The sequence below is a fragment of the Notamacropus eugenii genome, chromosome 1 (assembly GCF_028372415.1).
Source record: "Notamacropus eugenii isolate mMacEug1 chromosome 1, mMacEug1.pri_v2, whole genome shotgun sequence".
Taxonomy (NCBI): domain Eukaryota; kingdom Metazoa; phylum Chordata; class Mammalia; order Diprotodontia; family Macropodidae; genus Notamacropus; species Notamacropus eugenii.
Window position 1 is genome coordinate 84,696,314 of NC_092872.1, and position 25,978 is coordinate 84,722,291.

Here is a 25,978-nt window from a genome sequence, read left to right on the forward strand (position 1 = left end):
GAGGTCAATGGTCATATATTTTCTCTTTGGTGACAGTCCTATTGGTAACTGTATATCTAAGCTAAAGTTGGTCAGGGGCAGGGTTAAGGTCTCCTGGCATTCTTATCCTGTGTGGCATTCTGTAGAATCCAGTGGAGTAGGCCTGGGTGCAAAAGAAACACACACACACACACACACACACACACACACACACACACACAGAGTAATAAAAAACAACACAACTCCACCTGCTATTTAATTTTGAAAGAAACTATTTGGTTTTACATAAAAATGTGCCACCTAGGAGTTTAAGTAGAGTTAATGAGTTTAATAGTACATCAGTGAAAATCTTCGCATATCCCAGCAGAAGGTACCCATCCTAGGAGCAAAACAATAAAAAGATTTATTAACCAAAAGAATATACATTGTCATGTGGTGCACAAGAATTAAATATTTATATCCGTTCACTGGGGTAATAAAATTGTATTCAATTATGTCACACACACTACCTAATGATTGTTGAAAACTCTGTAATAACACTGAAACTCATAAAAATACAGTACAAACAATACCAAGAAAAATTATGGGAAAATAGCCTCTGGCCTAGGAAAGTTGCTTTATTTTAAAATAATTTGAAATAGCAGTGTGCGCAGTAAAGCTTAAAAAAACCTTACTTATATAACATACTCCAAACTCCACAAACTTTCTCTCTCTCTCTCTCTCTCTCTCTCTCCTAACTCACTCTCCCTCTTCTCTTTTTCTCTCTCCCCTATCCTCTCTTTTCCTCTCCTCTTTTCTCTATCTCTCTGTTCTCTTCTTCCCTGCCTCCCTCTCTCTATTCTCTCTTTTCATCCTCTATCCCTCTCCCCATTTTATCCCCTTCCTCCCCCTCCTACCTTTCTATCTGTGTGCGTTTCAACTTTGGAAAGATTGAAGGAAAAGGAGAAAAGAGGGCTACTTTAATACTGCCTTGTTATGACTAACATCTGTTGTTTGGTGCACATCCACCCCCACCTCCTATTCACTATGGCTTATTGTTTCCAGTTTCGGTATTACTCTGCAAAGAAGCAAATTACCATATTGTGGCTGGATTCATTATTTTGTGATTCCACAAAATGCTGCCTCAGAGAAGAATTTCTCAGGTGCAAAGTGCGAATCAGGGATGTAGAATTAGAAGGAATCTCAGAGTCTAGCTGCTCTAACCCTCTCATTTTGCAGATGAGGAAACTGAGGACCAAGGAATTCAAATGGCTTGCACAAGAACATATAGTTAGTAAGCACAAAGTCTGGATTTGGACCTCAGTTCTCTAACTCCTGTGATTTGACCTTTACCACTGTACCACCCTGCTTCCCTAAAGGGGGTAAGTACAGCACTACTCTTGCAACTGAAATGACCTGGGTTCAAATCCTGCCTTGGACACATACTGTTTGTATCACTCTGGGCAAGTCATTTGTTTTTTCTGTGTTCAAGGCAACTCTCTAAAGCACAGGTGTCAGACAGTGCTGCACGTGACCCTTAACTCAGCCCAAAGCAGATTAAAATCTAAGTGGGAAATACTTAACAGAATAAATTTTTAAAAATCAGAAAACCTAGATAATAGTTCATTTTTCCATTTGAAAACTGTCACCATGTAGCTCACAGAGATCCTTATATATAGATTAGTGTCCTTTGTTCCTATTTGAGTTGCTTTGCTGCTGTTCTAAAGATTGTGTGTGTGTGTGTGTGTGTGTGTGGAGAGAGAGACAGAGAGAGAGAGAGAGAGAGAGAGAGAGAGAGAGGAGAGAGGAGAGAGGAGACAGGGAGAGGAGAGGAGAGGAGAGGGAGTGGCTACATGCCTTGGTACAGCGGACTTCCTCACCTGGCAGTTCTCTATACCAATGCCCAGTTCCTTTCCCTGTATCCCTATTACTATAACTGACAATTACTGATTTACTCTCCATGGTGTCACCAAACTTTGATAAATATGCAGGAAACAGAAGCTTATTTGATTTACACATTCAACAAATATTTATGAAATATTAGCTATGTATAAAACATCCTGCTAGGTAATGAATTTGAATACAAAGAGAAAAAATGAGAAGTGGGCTCTTTCCCACACGGTGCTTACATTCTACTGAGAGACATAACGTGGCAAGAGTTAAGTAAATACATTATTTGAAGATGAAGGGACCAGCTAACTACTGAAAAAAGGTATTGAAAGATATCTCATCAGAGGAGGTACCTGAGTACCTCCTAGTAAAATGTTAAGCATTCTTAGCTAAGAAAGAAGGTAAGGAAGGAGCACCTTCTGTTCATGTAAGGTCAACCTGTGCAAAGGTATGGCAGCAAAAAATGGAATGCCAAGTTTGGTGACTAGTGTCAGAAGCAGATTGTGCAAAGAGATGCAGTATGAATTACATCTGTAAGTCAACACTACCACAGCCAGGTCTTAAAGGGTTTGAAATGATATGCTGAGGAATTTCTAATTTATCCTAGGATAGGAAGCCATATTATCATGCTTCAATCAATCAATTCACTTTCAATTATTTTAACCAATCATTCTTTAGGTGTTTATTTACTAAGCACCTATTATGTGCTAGCCACTGTGCTGGGCTTTGAAGATACAAAGTCAGAAAGTGAAGTGGTAACTGCTTTCCAGGAGTTTACATTGTATTGAAGGAGATCCTATCAACATATAAAAATATGAGACAATAAATATATTAAAAAGACATACAGTGCCATCTGTGTGCAAGACTAAGTACAAGGAAGGGAGGGAGGGCACTGGCAGTCTGGGGGTGAAGAAAACTGTGAAGGTGGGATAGGAACTATATCTTGAGAAGGATTCTAATAAAACTGAAGTGAGGAGGCTTTGCATTTCAGATGTTGGGGATGACCAATGCCAAAGCAGGCAAGTGCCAAAGTGCCGTGTGATGAGGGAGGTAAAGAGAGAAGGCCAGTTGAACTGTTTTGTATTTCATCTTCCCCTATTCTGAGTTTTCTTTCTTCTGCAATTAAATTAACCTCCCTGTAATTTTGAACACAAGAGAAATTAATACTAATATTGATAATAATCTCAGTTAAAGTGAGTACTCTAAGTACTTTTTGCAAAGTACTTTATAAATACTACCTAATTTTATCCTCACAACAACCCTGAAAACAAGTAGTTGTTTTCCTTATTTTAGAGATGAGGAAGCTGAATGCCAAAGTCACACAGCTTGGAAGTGTCTGAGGCTGGATTTTCCTCTTCTAGATGGCAGGTCCAGCACTCTATCTACTGTGCCACCTAGTTGCAAGAGAATGGAAAATCAGGTTTAATACAGGGTTAGGAGGGAACAGGAAGAACATGAAAGAGAAAAATTGAACTCCAATTGAGAATGTAAAGATTCTGATACAGTCTACTATTCCTTCTATATCAAGAGAAAGAGGAGTGAAGTTGGAGAGCAGAGCAAACTATATAATAGGATTTTATATTCTATGGACAGCTCCCTAGACTCTTAGTTGGGAGGGACCTCAGAGACAGTATAGTATGATCCATAGTTAGCTAATCCTTTCTATGCCATCCTTTCAGGTAATCAACTAGTCTCTACCTAAAGTCTTCCAGGGAAACAAGTCAACAAGCATTTATTAAGCACCTGTTGTGTGTTAGGAACTGGAGATTCAAAGACAAAAGTGAAATAGGTTCTATACTGAAGAAGCTTACATTTTATTTTATTTTAGTCTTTCTTTTTCAAAAGTATTTAGAGTTCCTAATTCTCTCCCTCCCTTTGCCCTCTCCCCCACCCATTGAAAAGACAAGTAATATGGTATCCATTACACATGTAAAGTCATTCAAAACATACTTCTGTATTTGCCATATCACAAAAAAAATTTTTAAAAAACAAGAAAAATAAAGTGAAAAAATAGGCTTCAATCTGTACTCAGAGTTCATCAGTTCTCTCTCTGGAGGTAGATCAGAAGTCCTTTGGAATTGTTGTGGATCATTGTATTGATCAGAGTAGCTAATTCTTTCAGTTGATCATCATTACAATATTGCCTTACTGTGTACAAGCTACTCACTTCACGTTGCATCAGTTCATGTAAGTTTTCCCAGGGTTTTTTCTGAAATCATCCTTTCTGTCTCTACTCCTCCTCCTCTTTGTCCTTTTTCTCCTCCTCTCCTTATCCTTTCCCTCCTTCTCCTTCCCCTTCTTCCTTGCCCAGGATTACACAGCTAGTAAGTGTCCTAGGCCAGATTTGAACTAAGTCCTCTTTAATTCAGGGCCAGTGCTCCCTCCACTGTGCCACCTAGCTGCCTCTCCCTTTGTCATTTCTTATAGCACAATAGTATTCCATTGCAATCATATACCACAACTTGTAGCCACAGGAGCTTACAGTTTAACAGGGGAGAAAACATACTCAGTGTCATTCCAGGAAGGGCTTCAGATACCAAGGTATCACTGAGGCCAGGTTCTGAGACACCGAGCCAAGCACAAGCCCAGACAGGCACAAAATCTTAGAAACCAGGTCCTATATAACCTAGCATGTTATTCATTTGAAATTTCTTTTGCGAATATCTCCTCTTCCCACCACCTGGGGATAAAGCAACAGAGCTAGGTCTGTGTACTAGTTTCATCTATCTCCTGGGACTCAGTTTCCAGGTATTTATTAATCTATACTCTTTCCATGTATGTTCAGCTCCATCCTATTTGGAGAGCAAATCCTCCAGTCACTTGTTCAGTTCCCTGGCTAGTAAATTTGCACCTCAGGTTCCCATAATTTCCAGGACTTTGACTCACTGACTCCTAAGGCAAGACTCCCTTATCCCTGAACCCTTTCTTGTCCCCCTCCAGTTCAAACTTTTTCTTTCCCAATTCAATCCCTCTTCTGTCTTTGTAATGGTATCCTCTGGCATCCCTGAAATGCTGATAACAAACTGTCCTTTATCCTAGGGATTTACTTTCCAAACTCGTTTCCTCTTTTTGTACTCACAGAAACCTTGTCCCCCCCCAATCCCCACATGCAACAGATCATGCATCTCTGGAGACTGCAGAGAGGTTTCAGGGAGAAAATGGAACTTGAGCTGAGCCTTGAAGGAGAAGAATTTATATAGGTAGAGGTGAGGTCCTCTCGGGTAAAAGAGACCATGTGGAGTTCACAATGCATTTTCTGGAATATAATGAATTTTCCATTTCCCCAGAGACCCCACAGGAATAATATGGTTTCTTCTCCGTAACTGCTAGTGGCTCTCCCACCTCACCCAAACCTTATATATATGTTATATATATATATATTTGCACACATACATGTACATATACACATGTATATATGTGTGTATATGTATATAGAATGCATATATTTATACACACATTACATATATGCTCTCCGTATACGGAAGTCTCTAAGCCTCTTAAGTTGCACAGAAGATAATAACATGAATTAGAGTTTTACAAGTTTCCTCATTTAGGAGTTTTCCACATTAAAAGGAGATTAAATGAGATAAAATTTACAGGGCACTCAGCACAGTACCTTGCATGTAACTGACGCTTCCTAAATAATTGACTTCCCTTTCTCCCCACCACCCCATATGAATTTAATCACAAATTTAGTCTTTTGCCCCATCTCTCATATAGGACATTAAACTCCTTGAGGAGAGGGACAGAGTTATTTCTGGGTTTTGTATCTCTAAGTGTCTAGCACAATTCTGCAACCTAGTAGGGGCTTTATTTCTTTTTTATTCATCAATGTTGGTTGATTGACTAAGTGACTGATGACCATGGATTGGTGGCACCTTCATGATCTTCTTAGCCACCTATTTTTGACTGCATAAAGAGGTGATTTTTGTGCCCTGCCACCTATTACATACAACGAGCTAATACAGCCTTCTTATTTCTGCTGCCCCTTTCCTACAGACCAAGCATCTGGCCAGTCAGTGGTTAAGTCCACCGTTGAAGCTATTTTGTCTCGTACGCTGAGGCAGCATGCGTGCAAAACCACTTCCAGTCCCTGCATGTGGCATAATTGTATTTTCTGTAAGGGCTGATCTATTAGCAGTATGCAGTTTTCAACTGTGTAACTTTTATAAGGAAAACACTAAGGGCCTCTCAGGGTGAAGGATATTATAATTACAGATGATTTATGCTTCCCACCTAATGTATGTATTGTACTTTATGAGAATGTTCTACTTGACATGGCTAGAAACATTAAGCAACAATATTATTACAGCATGGTTAGAAAGCTTTCCTTTGTTTTATTTCTAATTTAGCCAGTGCTAAAATAGTCTGAATGAAATTTTTACTTGCTGCTGTGAAGGAAATATGAACATCATAAACTCATTTCTGATTTCATGCCAGCTCATAATTTCCTGGTTAAAACATCTAGTTGAGTTTGGCGTATTCATTCCTAAGCACATTTTTGGGGGGGCAACCGTGCTTTGATACCCAATTCATGAAAGTTTAGTCATACACTGGAACCAATGGGCCTGAGCCCCTTCTGGTTCTTCCAGTTCTCCAGATGTTGGTGGGATGAGAGACTGCCGGGATTCTTCTCTCAAAGAGGACACATTACAGAAGAGTGTTAGACTCTACTCTCTCATTTAATATTTGTTATTAGGTCTTTGTGAGGAAGATGTGCCCTGATGCTCCCATGTTAAATGCATTAAATTACTTCCTTTCATTAATTAACATTCAAGATCCCCTATAATCCCAGATGTCTAATCAACTTTATCTCCATCCCAATCTCTTTTGCAATTCTCTTCTCTAGATAAAGGTCTCTCAGGACTGTCACCCTCACACATCATAGTAATTCCTGACCCCATACTTGTGCTCCTGCTTCTTCTTTGTTCTGCCTAGTTAACTTGACAGGACAAATCCCCTTAATAAAAAGACTTGTTCTGTAAAATTTGGACTCAGTTAAAAGGCCACACCCAAGGACCTAGAAGGCCACCTGGGACCTCAAAGTCAAAGGTTCCCCACCCCTGGTACATGCCCTTACCCATTCTGAAGACTAAATTCACATCATACCTTATGTATGAAGCCTTCTTTGACCATTCAAAGATGTCATGATCTCTTCTCAACCTTTCAGTTAATATGTAATCTATGCCATAACACTTGGCACTTGACTAAATGCAGTTGTTTTGGAGAAGGATATCAGTGTTCTAGTTATGTGATTTAAACCCTCTGGGGATCTCCTGAATGCAGTTATGAGCTTCCTAGGAAACTGAGAAGTTAACTAACATCCCTGGGGTGCCACAACTAGTCTGGGTCAAGGCTGAAACTTGAATCTAGGCTGGACCTCTGTCCACTTTCATCAATCTGCCATTTAGTCACCTATTCATTTATAGTTCTGTAAATATGTTCCATAATTTTTATCCAAATATTAATCTTATCTAAGCAACAAGTTCAGCATTCTTAAGTTCTCTTCTACTTTTTGCTCTGTTCTCTAGAACTTCAGGCTCAATATGAATTTATGGATTGATTGATGCTTGAGATTGTGAATGAGGGAATCATTCCTTCAACGTATATTTCATGGATGAGTGAAGGATTATTATTTTTCTTTCAATCCATAAAATCTATGATTTAACTCAACTATAAAATCTATGATGAATACATCTTCCTCTCAAATAATACTTTGATAAATATTATCCATTTACTTTTTCCACCAAAGATTCTTTGTCATAAGTCAACAGCTAAGTAGAGTCCTTCACGTTCCTTCGCATTCCTAACAGCAGTCAGTCAGTAAACATTTATTAAATGCCTACTGTGTGCTACTTAGCTATGCTAAGCTAACTAAGCACATAGGGTATAAAGAGAGGGAAAGCAGGTCTTGCCCTCAAGAGATCCACATTCCAATAGGGAAAGACAGTAATAAAAAAGACCCCGAAGAAAAGGGTATTGGCACAGGTCAAGATGAAGTCGAGAGAACAGTCTATGGAAACAGAAGGGATGGCTACCCTGTATGACCTCCATAAGTGAAAGATGTGGGAGGAACTCTTCATTCTCTACTCTCTACCCTCTCCTGAGAGAAGGAAAAGGGTTATTTTCTTAAATTGGAACACTATTAAAGTGGGGAAAAGCAAAGTACAGTAGGAATATTGTTGGAATTTTAATCGAAGGTCTTGACTTTGAACCTCAGTTCTGCTACTAAACTCTGTAATCTATGGGCAAGTCCTAACTTCCATGAGGTTCCTTATCTGTAAAATTAGGAAAAATGATGAGATGACTTTTAAAATCTCTTCTTAGTCTAAAGTTTTTATATAAGGATCACCATCATTTCCATGAATTCTGTATGTTTGTGCAGGTATGCATTCATATATGTATATAACATTCAAAAGAGGAAATTGTTGTCCTTTTAGCAAAGCCCACCCTGCTCCAAGACTTCCCTATTTTCCTTGAAAGTTTCACCATTTTTCTGGTCTCCCAGGTTTGTAAACTAGGCACGATCCTTGATTTCTCAGTCTCCCTTACTCACCTCACATATCTAGGTAGTTGCCAAATATTGTCATTTTTACCTCTATGATATCATTTGCATCCTCTATCCAACCCTTGTTCTCTACTCACACAGGCATCACCTTAGTTCAAGCCCATTTCATATCTCACCTAATCTATTAAAATGTCTTCTAATTCATCTCCCTGTTTCAATTCTCTCTCTACTCCAACAGTCCTCCACATAAATGCTAAAAGGGTTTTAATAAGTCCAGATCTGATCATGTCACTCCCCTACTGAATAAACTCCAGGGGCTCCCTAGTGGCTGACATGGAATATAAAACCATTAGTTTAGCTTTGAAGGTCCTTTACAACCTGGCCCCAAAGAACCTTTGCTGCCTCATTGGGCATTATTTTCTCTCCTGAATTCTGTGATCTAGACAAACTGGCTTTCCCTCTTCCTTATTCATGGCACTCCATTTTCCATCTCCATGCCTTTATTTGCAAAATAGTAGGCACTATGTATACACACACACACACACACACACACACACACACACACATATAGTGTATGTATGTATGTATATATACACACACAGGCACATACATATACATCTGTATATATATCCATCTATCTCTATAGTTATATCTACATCTAATGCTTACTTCCTGTTCCTTTCTCCCTTGCACCACTGGCTATCCTCTATGCTAATTCATACACTCCTTCTGTTCCTTTAAGATACAACTCATAGAGAGAGGCAGCACCTACCACGGAAAACCTTTCCTGACCACTGTCACTCCACCAGCAAAGCAGCACCTTCTCTTACAAACTACTTTGCATTCATTTTCTTTGTGTTTATTTATATTTAAATATATTTACTCTTTTTATATTTAGACATACTTCTATTTCTTTTATACTGATTCTGTTTGTATTTATGCATGTACTTCTCTCCCTTATTAAAGTATAGATTTCTTGTATGTAGGCATGGTTTCCTTCGTTGTAGTTATATCCCCAATACCATCTGGCATGTAGTAGACTCTTAATAAATTGATTGACATGCAAGTATAATTATATAGGCATGCACATACATAGTCATCTGCACAAACATGTTGAATTTATGATAACATCAGTGACCTTTTATATGTACATATGTATACATACCTTAAGTACAAACACTTGAATAGCCACTGGCCTTGCCTGAGTGATTTGGCTAATAAAAGTAATAACACCTAAGACAAAAGGTGTTTGGGTTGTCTGTGTCCTTGGACAGCTCTATGCATGAAAATATGCACATAAACACATTAAATTCATATAGGATCACAGTCTTGGTCAATAAACATGGTTGGCTGAAAAAATTGCAGTCATTAGGTCATATAAAGTTTCAGAACTTGGGTTTAATTTTGACTTTCATTCTATTAAGTAGTTCAGAAACTACTGCCCTTGACCTATTCCATTTCTAGAACAAAGTATTCTTATCTCCTTGCTTAAATCAGAAAGAAAGTGGATCTGTTTAAACGTTGTCTAGAAGATCAAATATATGATTCTGGTTCATCTAAGCATCATATTCTCTTGGAATAAAAGCTGATAGATCTAACAAATGCTCCCTCACCCCTATCCCACCCTGCCATGGACATTAAACCATTCCAAATCCAAGTTGCCTTTCTTTAACATTATTTTGCCTTTCTTGAAATGGGAACTGCAGGTTTTGATGAATAGACTTTCTACTTTCACTCTAGTTTCTGCACGCACCTCAGTATCCCATGCGGAAATATTTCATATTTTTGAGCACAGCTCTTCCCTGAATCACAGCAGATATCCCTCTGCCTCTTAGAGCAACAGTGCCCGAGGGAACTCTTTATCCTCTTTCAGGAGTAGTGGAAAAATACCAGTGCAGGGAAAACTGTAGCTGTGCTGTACAGAGAGTGAGCCAGAAAGTCCCGGATGCCACTAGATGAGTATTTAATGAACGAATGCAGAGTGAATTAAACTGAAAAACCAATCAAATAAAATGTTAATTATTTAAATTTCACCATGGTCCCCGATTTATAACATTCATGTTGCAATTCATATCCCTTGTCCCTAAGTCATTAATTAATAAAATAGTAACGAGGGACACAAAATGAGATTGTGAAATTGACTTCTAAATCCCACTCTTCTTAGTGGAAGTCTCTGTAGGTGCTTATTATTGAAAAATGGCTCACAATAAGGAGGCCAGTGCTCTTTTGGGGAAAGGAGGTTGTTCTGTAGCATCTGAATATGGATAAATAAATAGAACAATATCATGTTTATTTTATGTCTAATAATTAATATGTGCATTCAGTCATTTTGGTCATGTCTTTGTAAACCCATCTGAGGTTTTCTTGGCAAGGATACTGGAGTGGTTTGCCATTTCCTTCCCCAGTTCATTTTACAGATGAGGAACTGAGGCAAACAGGGTTAAGTGACTTGTCCAGGGTCACACAGCTAGTTAGTTTCTGAGGTCAGATTTGAATTCAAGATGAGTCTTTCTGACTCAATGCATAGAACTCTAACCACTACACCACCATGCTGCCCCCCACAACCTATGTATGTATATAATTTTTAAAGGTGTCTCCCAAGCATTTAAAATCATCTGAAATTCTATGATAGTCATAACCACAGTTAATTCTGTTAACCAATCCACTCAACATTAACAATAAGAGTGTCATTAGTCAGAAAGACTTTTGCTCATCTGGGGTATATGCCACACAGAGTGGCCTTCTTAAAGTGAAAACAGAGTAGGGGATCATGATGAATGAAAAGCTTTTTTTGTCCTCACCCACCATGCCATCTACTAATTCTACAGAGCTCTAAAATATTAGAAGGTCTCCAAAGTGGCATTCAGAGGCACCTAGGAAAGACTGACTTAATCATCCATGGTAGGAGAGAAAAAAACCTATGTGGCTGAAGAATGTATGTTCCTCAAATTACAACATCCCTTTGGATAGATAACCTGCTGAGTCAGTCCATCAGTCTGTGTACCTTCTACAGGTAAAAAAGACTATACGTTTGGCCCAGACTTTACTAGGATTGTGAAGCTGGACTGGAAGGTATTTTGGGGAAATGGTCCAGCACTTAAAAGATCTCAGACTACATCCTTCCACATGTAATCTTTTACTTTAGTAGTTTTCAATCAATCCATGTTTATTGAGAATGACACATGGGCCTTGCTAGATTTCAAAGTCCACCCCCACGGGTGGCAAAAAGGTTCTATTTTCTAGAAACTGCTACTGTAGACAAAGAGAACCATGGATATAATTCTGCATGTTTTAGAGGGAAAGGAAAATGTGTGTCTTCGTTTATGATTGCCAGAATGTTACTCAGTCTATTTGTTAGATTCAAGCAGGGAACGATTCTTTTTTGGCTCTGCATTCTCAAACACAGTACCATACTCAGAGAAGGTATTTAATGAATGTTCATTCCTATTTCTTTTAATAAATGTTTTTCCTAATTCAGCCTTAGACTCATGGAATGTTTAGAGTTGGAAAGGACTTTAGGAATTCTTTTTATCTGATCAAAATGAGATTGAGATCTAGAGACAAAAAGTAGACTTCCCATAGTCACATAGTTAGGAAATTTTAGATCTGGGACATTTATTATAAGTCACATTTGCACCCCATTTTTAGAGATGGCCTAGTGATGTCTTGGAGTGAGGAAGGCCAAGGTTCACTCCCAATTCTGAAACATAATGGCTATGGAACCCTTAGCAAATCATTTAAATTCTCAGGGTACTAGGAAACTTTCTAAGTCTTAAAGTCTAAGACTTAAAGTTGCAAAGCCAGGGCTGACCTACATTAGGTAGAGGAAATGAAATGAAATTCATTTCTAGGTTTATTGGAATTGGTTATTGGAATATTTTTCTAACACCCCTAATATGTTGGTATCAGCAGAAGCAGTTTAATAACAACAAAACACCAAAAGTAAGAATAACAAAATATTTGCCTGAAAACAGCTCTATGAGGTCAACAGTGCAAAATTTATCATTGTTGTTTTATGAATGAACTTCAAAAAAGTAAACTGACTTGCTCAGAATACTTAAGTTAGTAGTGTCAGAGCAAAAAAATCACCTCAGGACTTCTGAGTGCTAGTTCATGACAAAGGTTTGTTACATTCGTAGCCTTTTAGAGTTGGAAGACACCTCAGGCATCATTTAAGCCAACCTGTACTTGGGTAGATATAGTCAGAACCTTCCATTTTACAGAAAGATCACAGAGTGGTTTGATGACAGAACAGAAGGTGTTTAATTAATAAAGGTTGAACTGACTAGAAACCTCATTTTCTGACAAGTGATCTTAAAAGTACATTCCAAGATCTTGTCTAATTTATTGAGGTTTGAAGCTTCATGTCTAAGCCATTCACACATTTTTAATACACTGTTTAAATAGTCAGTAGTTGATTTCGTGGACCTTCTGCTTTGAGACAGTGCAGCGTCATGGTTAGAAAGCTAGTATCAAAACCAAGAAAAGTTGGAGTCATCTCCTGCCTCATGCAGACTATTTGTGTTGCTCTTGACAAGCCGTTTAATCTCTCTAGTGTTCTAGTCAACTCACAGGGAACATGCCAATCTACACTGATAGAGAGAGTTTCTCAAACCTATGAAATCATAGATCCAGTTCTTATCCTTATCTATAAATAAAGTTGTTTTTTTTTTCAAAATTTATTTCCCATAGTTTCTTACATATTCATGAATATGTTCTGATGTAAACATTTCAACTTTGCCCTCCAATGTGTCATTTCTATGCTAGTTGTATAAATCTTGCCAAGTCATTCCTTGGCATTATCCATATCATACCAGGTATTGCTCTGATTGGGCAGCTAAGTGGAATAGTAGATAGTAGATTACCTGTTTATACCTATGGTCTTGTGACGGTATTTTTCCTTTGAAATCCCAATTATATCTCACAGGTAGAAAATGAGTGAAGGGGTAGTCAAGTTTCTTGAGTTATGTAAGTGAACATCGTCAGTGTGTTTTTAATGCTAGGTAGAGGGAATGTTGTAGTTCTCTTTCTTTTCTCTCTACTTCAACCTTGGTTTATTTACCAGAAAGGGTCAGCTAGGTGGCACAGTGGATAGAATGCTGGGTCTGGAGTCAAGATGACTTGAGTTCAAATCCAGCCTCAGAAGCTAACCACCTGTTAGTCACTTAACCCTGTTTGCCTCAGTGTCCTCATCTGTAAAATGAGCTGGAAAAGGAAATGGCAACCCAAATGAAGTCATGAAGAGTCAGACATGAGTGAAATATCCAAACAACCAAAGGTAGGCCAGAGATAAATACCAGACCTATGATTTCACATATATAGGGAATCCTCCATGAAGAAATTCTGTCTAGTAGTAAAGGCTGGTAACTTCTCTGCAATTTATAATTGAGCAAATTTCTTAGAGTACTGAAAAGTTAAGTGACTTACCCAGGATCACAGAGTCAATGTGTGTCAGTTAGGACTTGAACCCAGGTTTCCCTATCCACTCTGCCACACAGCCTTAAAGATCTATGCATATGAAAATAATTGATCCCATATGAACCTGATCTTTGCAGATTTGAGCTTTCAGTTCTTTCTTTCCCTTCCTTCTTCCCCCCTCCCTCCCTCCTTCTCTCCTTCCCTTTTCTCCTCTCCTTCCTCACTTTCTTCTTTCCTTTCCTCCCTCCCTCCTTCTTTGCCTCTTCTCTTCCTCCTTTCCTCCTTCCCTTGCTCCTTTCCTCTCTTCTTTCCTTTCTGTGGAGTTGGGATTGTGGAAGAAGGATGGAGAATAAATCATTTATAGAGAATTTTGTAAGCCCATCTTATTTCCTTGCTGTCCCAGAAAGCAAAAAAGAATCTAAGCAGACATAAAATTGTGTAGCCCCCAACTTCTTACGTATAGATATGCAATGAGGAAGCAGGTAGGGGAGAACTAGAACATTTGTATCCAACTTGAGTCAAAACTAAGACTTGAATGTGTTCTTTTTTTAAGAGACTTCACTAAACAGTATGTCTAGGAATTTTCCTATCCCCACTTTTTGTCTAATCTAGATATAAATTCAGCTTTATGATAAAAGTACTAGCATTTGTAGCTCACGGATTGGTTATAGAATTCCCCATAGCTTGTTTGTAAATAGAAGCAAAAGCTTTTGTAGGCTCTGCCTTGGAAAGATAACACGGGTGGTATGTGTTGAAGTGCTCTTGGAGAATGCCAAGACATTTTTTTTTTAAATCTGCAGTACAAGAAGTTTAGAGAAACTCTTTGCTGCCAGAAGGGACATTTCTGCATAATCAAGTTAAAGGGACACTTATCACTTACCCCTTTAACAATGGATAAAATAAAGTATACATCTTCTGAATTACATTTATAAATAATTCCTTTTGGTCCCCTGAGTTCATAAAAGCAGTTTCATAAACCAAAGCATTCCATCTCTGACTGACATGCACGTATATAATCCTCAAACAATTCAGGAATATCTACCAAAGCTGTCTCTGTCTCTTTCTCTGTCTCTGTCTCTCTCTGTCTCTCTGTCTCTGTCTCTCTGTCTCTCTGTCTCTCTCTGTCTCTCTGTCTCTCTCTCTCTCTCTCTCTCTCTCTCTCTCTCTCTCTCTCTCTCTCTCTCTCTCTCTCTCTCTCTCTCTCTCTCTCTCTCTCTCTCTCTCTTCCTACATACAGGTTCTCCAGAGCATTCGGCTCTTTGCTGTGAAATGATTGAGCTTCCCAATCCTTCGTTCCTTTTGGCTGTCTCTTGTTCTACTTTTTAAAGCATCTTCTAATTTATTATCCATCCTTCCAATTAACACTTGATTGTCTCATTAGCTAAATCCCAGCAACAGTCTGGATCTTCCCCTTTGTCAAAGAATTTAACTCTTCAAACCCATTATTCCTGGATCTGTAATATTTGAATCTTTTTAAAGGTTGTAACTACCTTATTCTCTTATTGGAAAAAAAAGAAACAATAATTTTTACCAGATTTAGCCTCAGGCTTTTTACATGCCAGGAGTTGTTAGGAAAAGAAGGAAGAAGAGATTTCAGTCCTTAGTTTGAAATGGAATATGTTAAATCTCTATGACTGTTTCCTATGCCTGAAATATCTCCTAATATCTCTGACCTGTCCCAAATCACTTCCTTATGAATCAGAATTGTATATATTTCATTATTGAGCATCCAAGTATGCAGAAAAAATTCTAAAGATGAATCTTGTTGATTATGTAAATTGTCTTTCATTTATTTATTTTACATATATTCCTTCTCTATCTGGGAACATACAAAGCATCACTAGTAAGCAGTTATGTAGGCGGGTCAAAGGGCATGAAAGCAGTGTACCTAACTATGGAATTCAAAGTGTAGTAGAGGAAATGACATATACTCAAATAATCATACTTTTAGGTGGGATATAGAAGTGCCTTGGGTGGAGTGCTATGGTCACTCCTGTCAAACATCTTTGTTGTGATCAAACAAAATCCAGAGGAATCACTAATTTTCCATGTATAAGCATTTCTAAAACCAAAGCAATGAATGACTTATTGGGTGTTAGGAAAAATTTGACTATGGAAATCCAGGTGTCTGCCTTCCCCATCTCTTTTGCATAGTTTGCAAAAGGCTCAGTTTCTTTAATCATAGAATGAGCCAAAAGCTGGGATGAATTTTCTTTCTGGGTCCTAGTCAAAGGGTTACTTCACTGTCCCTGGCACTCTCTGTGATAATTTTTGTCTCTGTGACTTTGCTAATTGTGTTTCCTCTGACTATCATGCAGTTAGGACCTCCTAATTAAGCATCTCAAATTGTTCCATGGGTCTTTAACATCTATTCTTGCTTGAGTAGTCCTGAGGCAGGGACTCTTTTCTATTTTTTTTCTTTTTTGTATGCATTACAGACCCATTTGGCAGTCTGATGAAGCCTGTAGACCACATCTCAAAATCAAGATTTTTTTTTTTAAAAAATAACTCTGAGATACCACCTCATAACCATTTGATTGGCAAAGATGACAGAAAAGGAAAATGACAAATGTTGAAGGGAATATCAAAGAAAAGGTATACAAGTCCATTATTGGTTGAGCCATGAATTGGTCCAACTGTTGAAGAAAACAATTTGAAACTATGTCTAAAAGACTAAAAAACTGTCCTTACTCTGACCTAGCAAAACTGCTAATAGGTCTGTACCCAAAAGACATCAAATAAAAAGCAAAAAAGACCCATATAAACAAAAATGTTTATAGCAGCTTTTGTGGTGGCAAAGAATTAGAAACTGAGGAGATGCTCATTTAACTGAGGAATGGCTGAACAAGTTGTGTTACATGATGGATGAGCTGATGCAAAGAGAAGTGAGCAGAACCAGGAGAACATTGTATACACTCACAACAATATTGTAACAGTAATCAACTGTTCAAAGAATCAAGAACTCTAATCAAGACAAGGACCCAGAACAGTTCCAAAGGACTCATTAAAAATAGTATTCTCCTCTAAAGAAAAATGACGAACACTGGGTGCCAATTAAATAACACTTTTTGTTCACTTTCTTTTTCTTGCTTTTTTCCTTCACAACATGGCAAATGTGAAAATGTTTTGCATATCTTCATATATATAATAAGTATTGTATTTCTTGCCTTAACAGTGGTCAGGGATGCGATGGAAAGGGGAATATAATTTGGAACTGAAAATTTTTAAAAAAGAGAAAAATTTAACGTTCTTCAACTATAAGTTTAGAACTTCAGAGGGCAAGGTTCACACTCTGAGTGACATGTTTGGCCAAATGGTTCCACCAGGAGTAGATTCTAACAGGAGATTCTGATGTTTCATTGTATTTTTTTTTATCTGTGCTATCACAACGACTAGATTTAGGTGTGCTTTATTTCTTGGGTTGTTTTTATGGTATTTTTGGAAGACACATGTGGACATTCCACGAATGTCTACTGATCAGTAAAAATAACTTCACCTTATGAAGGTAAAGAACTGAGAAGTTTCTAGGAGCAAGAGGCAGCCTTTCTCCCTGGCCTTTTCATTCATTCATTCATTCATTCATTCAATCAATACACAAAATAATTTTATGCCATTATTTCTCTGATGGCATAGTCTTCTTCAGCAATGAAGGACAAAGACACGCAACAAACAAAATAATTTTATAAATTATAAATATAAATTATAAAATAAAAATAAATTTATAAAGCTCTGATAATGTGCCAAGAACTGTGCTAAGTATTGGAGATATAAAAAAGGACAAAAGAAACTTACAGTCTAATAAGAAAGACAAGATGCGAACAAACACATACACAGCAAGCTAGATACAGGATAATTAGGAACTAATTAATTGACTGAAGGGTCTAGAATTAAGAGGGATTGGGAAAGACTCCCTTTAAAAGATGGGATTTTAGTTGGGACTTAAAAGAAGCCAACAACCACAACAACAGAAGAAGCCAGGGAAGTCAGTGGGCAGAATGAAAGAAGGAGAGCGTTCCAGGCATTGAGGGAAAGCCAGAGAAAATTCCCTGCGCCAGGAAGTAGAATTTCTTCTTCATGGAACAGTCAGGAGGTCAGTGGCACTGGATAGAAGAGTCCATAGTGGGGAGTAAGGTGTAAGAAGACTGGAAAGATAGGAGGAGACTAGTTTTTGAAGGCTTTTGTATTTGATCCTGGAGGTGGTAGGGGATACTGGAGTCTATTGAGTACGGAGGTGATTTCTACAGTTTTTGCTACTGCTTAATAGACAAAAAGAGCAGTTAAGTGGTGAAGTAAATAGAGTGTTGGGTCTTAAATCAGGAAGACTCATTCTTCTTCCTAAGTTTGAATCTGGTCTCAGATACTAACTAGCTGTGTGACCTTGAGCAAGTCACTTAACTCTGTTTACCTTGATTTCTTTATTTGTAAAATGAGCTGGAGAGGGAAACGGCAAGACACACCAGTATCTTTGCCAAGAAAAGTCCATATGGGGTCACAAAGAGTCCGACACAACTGAAACAGCTGACCAACATCAACCAGGTGTAAGAAGACTGGACAAATAGGAAGAGTCTAGTTCACAAAGGATTTTGTAATTGATTCTAGAGGGACACGTTGGGATTTATTGGGTAGGGGAGTCATTTCTTTCAGTTTTTCCTCCTACTTAATAGATAGAAAAAGGAAGAGGAGGGAGGGGGTAGGAAAGCCTGCAGAATTTAGGTGAGTAAATAGTCCAGAATATAGACTAGAAAAAAGCCTTTGCGGGATTGTGTAGTCTCAAGAATTGTCCCACCCTATCCCCATGTCAGCGAATAGTGAAACTGTCCACATTTGCCACTGAGACAGGCAGACACATACGTGTGTTCCTGTTCTTTTATGCTTTGGCAAGGGACTTGATTCCAAGTAGAATAGGTGTTAGTTTAATGGTGGAACTGGAAAGGTGGCCTATTCTCTCTCCATTCGCAGCTTTGTGTTTTATTCACTAGACCGCATTTTTATAGTTGTTCGGTCGCTTCAGTTGTTTCTGACTCTTTGTGACCCCATTTGGGGTTTTCTTGGCAAAGCTACTGGAGTAGTTTGCCATTTCCTTCTCTGTAGACCACACTGCCACTCTTAATACTTTATTAAAGGTATCCCTGCGCTTGGACACTGTTATGTTCTAACCAAACAAATGCCAGTGTTTAAAACTGAATTTGTTCTAGGGTTGCCTGATGCCTATCTGTGGGAGGCACTTTCACTGTGGATAAGAACCCAAAGCTGGTACAAAATGGACACTTTAAATGTGGGTAGAAATAGGGGTAGGTGACTGAGCACTTAGGGAAGGCAGCTATCTGGTAACCAAGAGTGAAAATTAACTGGCACTCAATTTGTAATGAGAATGTAAGTGGAATCATTCCTTCAGCATGCAAATCACTGTTTTAAACATTATGCTGGTAGAGAAAGACTTTTAGCTCATCTGAATGAGCCTCAGCCCTGTGATGCTACATTAGAAGCTTGCCATTTTGTATTCTAAGCAGTTTTTGACACAGTGTTTTGCTTTATTGCAAACCCCAATGTTTTCAGAAGGCTTAAAAATCCAGTTATGACTATAGCTGTGAGGGAAAAGGTCTGCATGGTGCCAGGAAAATTTAATTTTTAGCTAAAAAAGACCCACCAAATTCAATTTTTCTCACATTTAGAGATTCTTAGAGTTATATCCAGCTTGCATAACTAGTATATTAGAGAATGTGTGACTACTGGGTTATTTTTTAACACATTTATTATTTATGAAATGCAGGGGGGGGAAATAGTTAGAAATGATTGTTTCAGGAGATGTCCTGTAGCTTTTTTATTGTATTCAAAGAACTTGCTCATGCTGCTTTAATTCAAACATTAAAAGTTAAATCTCTTTTCATCCTGACCTACATTAAGAAAGCTGCTTTAGGTATTATTATGGGGAAAAGACTTATATACTGGTAGAAAAGTGCCTTTCTTACCTCTTCATTTATGTATAAAGAATCTGATTCCTCACGCTCCCCACCCAACAAATCCGCACACACATACACTCATACTGATTCCCTTATGCACACTTAGTCAGACTTATCCAAAAAGGAATAGAAAAGACTTAAGGATACATTTCTCCCTTTTATAATTATTCCTGCCCTTTTGCCTTGCCCCTTGCCCCTGCAAAATGTTCTGCTATATTCATGGTCCCTTTTTTCTTTGGTATGGACAATGAAGAAACAGAGAAGTATTCAAAGAGTTCCTTTTTATCTAAACTTGAAATTGAATTAGAAATATTACCTATGAGCAAGTTGTATCTATAAAGATAATTCTGAGGTGGGTGTGGTAGCAGACAACCTGCATTTTCTGTTACAGATCCTGAGGCTGGTGGATCACTTGGATTAAGTTGTCTGAGCTACTGGAGGCAAAGCCAATTTGGTGCCTCCATTAAGCTTGGCACAAATATGACATCAGGAGTCACCTGGCTTCCTAAGGAAGGTAGAAGTCATCATTGTCACCATCAGAAACAGGGCAAGTCAATGCTCCTGTGCTGATCAGCAGTGAGATCCTGTGAATGGAGGCTGCAATTCCATCCTGGGAGAGAGAGGGAAGGAGAAGGGACAGAAGGCATAAGAAGGAAGGGTGGGGGAGGGAGGGATTTTGTTTGTTGATGTTATTAACTATGATCACACAGAGTAGCCTATTTAACGCAGTGAAGTCAGAAGAAATAATGTCAAGCTCTCCTACATGGAAATATCTTTTTCTCACAATCTCTTGAAACTCCTGAAAACCTCTCAGATCTTTGGATTGTTGGGAAACAGACCTAAACCACCCACTCCCCCACATTGTAAGAAGGATTAAAGAATGGTGTGTGTGTGTGTGTGTGTATGTGTGTGTGTGTGTGAGATCTATCAAGATCAAAAGCCATATCTAAGTACTTTATTTTTTAAAAGAAATATATTTTAATGATGCCTTTTGCTTCTTATGCTACAGTAACTTCTCTGATATTACACCCTTACCACCCATCAATTTCTCCCTTACAACAACAAAAGCTACAGTAAAACAGTTATCTGACTTTGCCAGGGAGGTCACAAGCAATGAGTCAGAATGAACTATGCAGAGAATGAAGAATGACCAAGTTGCAAGGGGAAAGGATGGAAGAAGAAAATAACTATTCAGGTGCCATAGCCTTTCATATCCATAATCGATAGTTGCAATCGTAGATTTCAAAGGACTGAAGTACAACAGCCAAGACTAAGTGAGAAGTTAGTTAGGAGATCTCAGAAGAACAGATCCCCGCACCACACACATACACCCTGAAGTTACTGTTGGGAACCAGGATCAGATTATAAGAACTTTACAGGTTATGATATTTAAGTTCCTTTTATGTGTTCTACCTCTCCTTATCATCATCATCATTATGATCATCACTAACATACATACAGTATTTTAAGGTTGCAGAGTGTTTTACATATATTGTCTCATTATCCTTCATATTTTCTGCTTTATTCATTTGCAATAAATTTCCTTTGACAATCCCTCAAAGGGATGTTATGATTCTTTAAGAGAACAGGAAAGTCAGGAGCAATGGAAAAAGTTATCTTTTTCCTTCACAGGATAAGGAGAACTCAGAAAAACTGGGAATAGTGGTGATAGTGATGACAAAAGCTTCAGAGATGGCACCAGCTAGTTGAGTCTGATAAGTAGTGTCTGGAGGGTGTAGGTAATTAAAAAGAGCCAGTGATAGGCACCCTTATCTCTAGGCCCAGCATGATATGAATGAAGTTTCTGGTACCCTGGGAGTAAAGAGGTCTTCCCTCTTCCTTTAAAATCACACTCTCTATCAGGAATCTCATTCATAAAGACTCGGACTGGACCAGTTCCAAATAGAAGCTTCATTAGATGCCATTTCCACAGGTGACTATATCTTCATCACTGGTGAATTTACATATTTCTTACTCATGATCCTCTGGTAAGACCGTTGTATATTTGAAAACTTCATTAGGTTCGTTTATCTGTTCTTAAAAAGTATGGTGCTATTTAGCTGAAATTTTTGTACCTCTAAGCAAATAAGATTCTGGGTTAGAGATGGTTGCTAAGGAAACCATTGTATTTAAATTAACCAGTTAACTCCTAGCAAACAATAATCCCCTTTGAGAAAGGCTTTCTTGGGATGGAGGGAGGAATTTTAGGTAGGTCAAGTCATCTCTTGGAGGCTCAGTTTTCTCATCTGTGAAATACTAGAATTGAACTAGGTGATTTCCAGAAGTTGCCTTCCCATCCTCACTTTTGATGATTTGATGATTCTTTTGGTTTTGAAGAGGGTGCTTCTGGCAGTAAGAACAGCTTAGAAATGAGCAATAAGGCTTACTGCATATTCCTGAGTTGTATCTAGTTATGGTCCAAAAATGAAAATGCATCATCAAAGTGCCCCTACTCCAAACAGATGGCTTTTAAAAATGAAAAGAAATTAAATGTTTGCTGCCTCTGTAGGAAAGCAGGAAACATTTATTTTCTCTTGGATGTGACTTTAATAGGCACTTCCTGTACTATCTGGTATGTGTTTACCCACTTACAGTCATGGCCAGTGTTCCATTGAAAAAATGGAACTCCAAAACTTGGAGTCCCCTCCCATTAGCTTAGAACTCCTAGCCTAAACTTCCCAGCCTTTGAGGCGAAGTTCTCCCGGGGCAGAAGCAGTCTGCCAAATGAGCAAGGGGTAAATAGGAGGGACTCCAAAGGGATGCCTGCCTTGACACGGACTACCTCCAACCAGGGATCTCCAGGGCCTGTGGGCTTCAAATCTCATAATATGGATCCTTTTCCAAAACTCATTTCCACTTGTCGAACCTGATAGTTAACTCAACAAGCATTTATTGAGCATCTACTATTATGACAATGCTAGGTTCTGAGGGTACCGAGAAAAAAGAAAGGAAGGGAAAAGGTATAGAAGAGAAGGGAGGCAGAAGAGGAAGAGGGGAAAGGAAGAAGAAGGAGAGGGGGAGAGGGAAAAGGGAGGAAGGAGGAAAAAGGGAGGGGAAGAAGGAAGGAAAGGAGGAAGGAAAGAAGGGAGGGATGGAAGGAAGGAATGAGGGAGGAAGGATTGATTTCAGATCAAGGTGAGACCTTAGAGATTTTTTAGTCCATACTCCCATTTTAATGGATAAAGAAAAAAAAGGAGCCTGGCTATTAGTCTTACTTCAGCTTCTTACTAGCTGGATGCCCTTGGATGGATCACAGCCTTTTTCTAATCATTAATTTTTCTAACTCTAAATTGAAGGTGTTGCCCTAAATGTTCCAAAGGCTACTTCTAGCTCTGAGATCTAAAATTCTTTATATCAAGTTACTTGGACCTTAATCTGCCTCTCCCACTCTACAATTCAACCAAACTGATCTTCTGTCCATTCCTCACACATGATACTCAATCCTATTCCTTTGCCCTGGCCCTCCCTTACCCATGGAATGTCATCCCTCACACATGAAATGTCATTCCTCATATAACAAATGCATTCCCTTCTTATTTGTTATTGTTGAGTAGTTTTATATTTGTGTAGGTACTTGTTCTCTCTTCTACTAGAAGGTATGCTCTTTGAGAGCAGGGACCATTCCATTGCTTGTACTTGTACCTCCAATAGGTGTCACAGAATAGGTATTTAATAAATGTTTATTGACTTACTGGATTATTTGGATTAATTATATTATTTGAATATTATGATTGATTGGATTATTGTCCAATTTCACAGTTGTTTAGTGACAGAACTGGGTTCCTCTCCATCTCTAAATCCTACTATCCTCTCTTGCTTCTCTTTTATTATGCTTTTTTTCAAACTGTATTTTATAATCCAAAAATAAAAATCCATTATTGTATTGACCCTTATCTAAATAGGTTGTTTATAAACTGCTTTCTACAATTATTTACAACTGTCTTGTGCCATGCTTCCTTCCATGAATCTCCTAAACTAACCACTGTTAGAGTAACTGAACTTTCATCTCTTAGATCCCTTTAAGATTCAATATTATGAACTCATGGACCTCCAGAATTAGAAGGAACCTCAATGATTTTCTGGACTAGCCTATATCTTAACAAATCTCCCCTCTAGAAAAAGCAATCATCCAGTCTTTGCTTGAAGATCTTGAATTAGGGGGAACCCATCATTTCCCCAAGATAGCTAGTTTACTCACTATAAGATAATTCTAACTATTAAGAGGTTTCTTATACTTTCTATATACCTAAATTTGCCCAGTTTTCCTAGTTCTACTCTCTAGAGGAAGAGAAACAAGCCTAATCCATTTTCTTATCGACAGCCCTTTTATATACCTGTAGATAGATATCATTCCTACCCCTTCATCCCAAGTCTTCTCTTCTTCAGGATAAATATCCCCAATCCCTTCAATGGATCCTCAAAAATATAGACACTCTGGGTCCTTCATCATACTAGTCGCCCAGCCTCCACTGCTTTCTCAATTTTTTCCTAGCATATGGTGGCCAGAAATGAACATATTCCACATATGACCTGAACAGAAGGATCATCATTTGTATTTACCTTGTATGTATATTTTGTATTCACTTATCTGTATTCATGTTATTTCCCCCACTAGCAAATGTGTTCCTTGAGGGAACTTGATTATCATGTTTTGTTTTTATCTCCATGATTTAACACTGTTCCTGGGTCATAGTAGGTCTTTAATGGAATAAATTCTTGTTGAATTGAATTAAATAAAAGCACAAAAACTGAAAAAGTCAGTTTTGTAGAAAAAAAAATTGGCCTGTTCAATCTGGAACAAATACCAATGGATTTGTCTGTTTTAGGGGATCTCTAGGAGCTTTCCTCCTTAAATAGGGACCTATATTCCTGTTCATTCTGATGTTTATAGCCATTGGGTTACCACAGACCAATCAGAACATCTCTGCAAATGTACAAATATGTGCCTGCTTCTCAGGAATGAAATGTATACCTTAGAGCACTGAGCTAAGTATCAGAGAATGGCAAGAGAATTTCAGCTAACTATAAATGGTTAACTTGCCCAGACGATGCTCACTCCAGGAGCAACCTCAGTTTGAAATCTGCTTTCAGATCAGGAAACTTTAGCCTTCCTGCATTTGATGAATGATTGTATTAATATGTTATGTTGGAGTCATTCTAGGCAGTGGAAGGATACTCTTAAGGATATTCTTTTGAATAATAAATTAGAATAAATTAAACCAAACTGAATATTAAACCTAAATTGAAGTCAAGTAATTGCCCTCTGCATCAGAGGCAGCTGAGTTTGTAGGAGAGGCAGGATATTTGTTTTAATTATCACATTGTTAGAGTTGTGGAGTTGCATAGAGGTCACATGCACTCATTGCTTCTTTCTAGTGATGTGGATTATTGAAAAGAGGATTGTTTTAGGAGTCATATCTGTGAATTCTCATTCTGTCTGCCACTCACACTGTGGTTTTGGGTCTTTACGATCTATATGTACTCTACATTCTTGGGCTTCTGTGTTGCTCTGTAATATGAAGCGATTAGGCCAGGTCATCTCTAAAATTCCTTCTACCTCTGATGGTCTCTGATACGACTTTTCATTAGCATTCCTCCTTTCGTCACTTTAATCTCCTCATTCTTGCATTTCTACATTAATATAATTTAAGATTCCTTCGCAGATGTGACCACAGAGAAAAATCCATTCCAGGACCCCTCAATTATTAATATTAATCTAGATATAAACCAAGTAGCTATATTCTGGCCAATGATACCTACAACGTATCTAGCATAATGTCCCATCAAGATAGAATTCCCTACACTTAGACTGTTGTTTATGAAGGTTGCTCTCAAGCCCCATCTGTCATGCAATCCATGTCTATTCAGGAGACATATGTAATCCATAACTATTAAGGAGATATCAGCCTAACCTCCTTTAGAAGAACAGTTACATGGATGAAACATGCCCATTGTCTAGATTTTAACAGGTAGTAGAATGGCAGGCCGTTGCACTGAATCAGTACATCAATTCATTTATCTGATACAGAAACACCGAGATGGATAAGGAGGTGTCCATAGTAGTAAATGATTTGGAGATAGGTGACACAGTGTATAGAGCATTGGACCTAGGGTTAAGAAGACCTGAGTTCAAATTCAGCCTTTGACACTTACTAGTTGTGTGACCTTGAATGATTTAGTCTCTGTCTGCTTCATTTTCCTTATCTGTATAATGGGGATGTAATAGCACCTATCTTAGAGAGTT

At 38.2% G+C, this 25,978-nt stretch overlaps 1 long non-coding RNA gene across 1 annotated transcript in view; it reads right to left on the minus strand.

Annotated features, from left to right (window-relative positions):
* Window positions 1-239: 239 nt before the first annotated feature.
* LOC140523348 (uncharacterized) overlaps window positions 240-25,978 on the minus strand; it is a 31,578-nt gene continuing 5,839 nt past the window's right edge. The window contains exon 3 of the long non-coding RNA XR_011973370.1: window positions 240-358. This is a non-coding gene — a long non-coding RNA (uncharacterized lncRNA). The remainder of the gene's footprint in view (window positions 359-25,978) is intronic.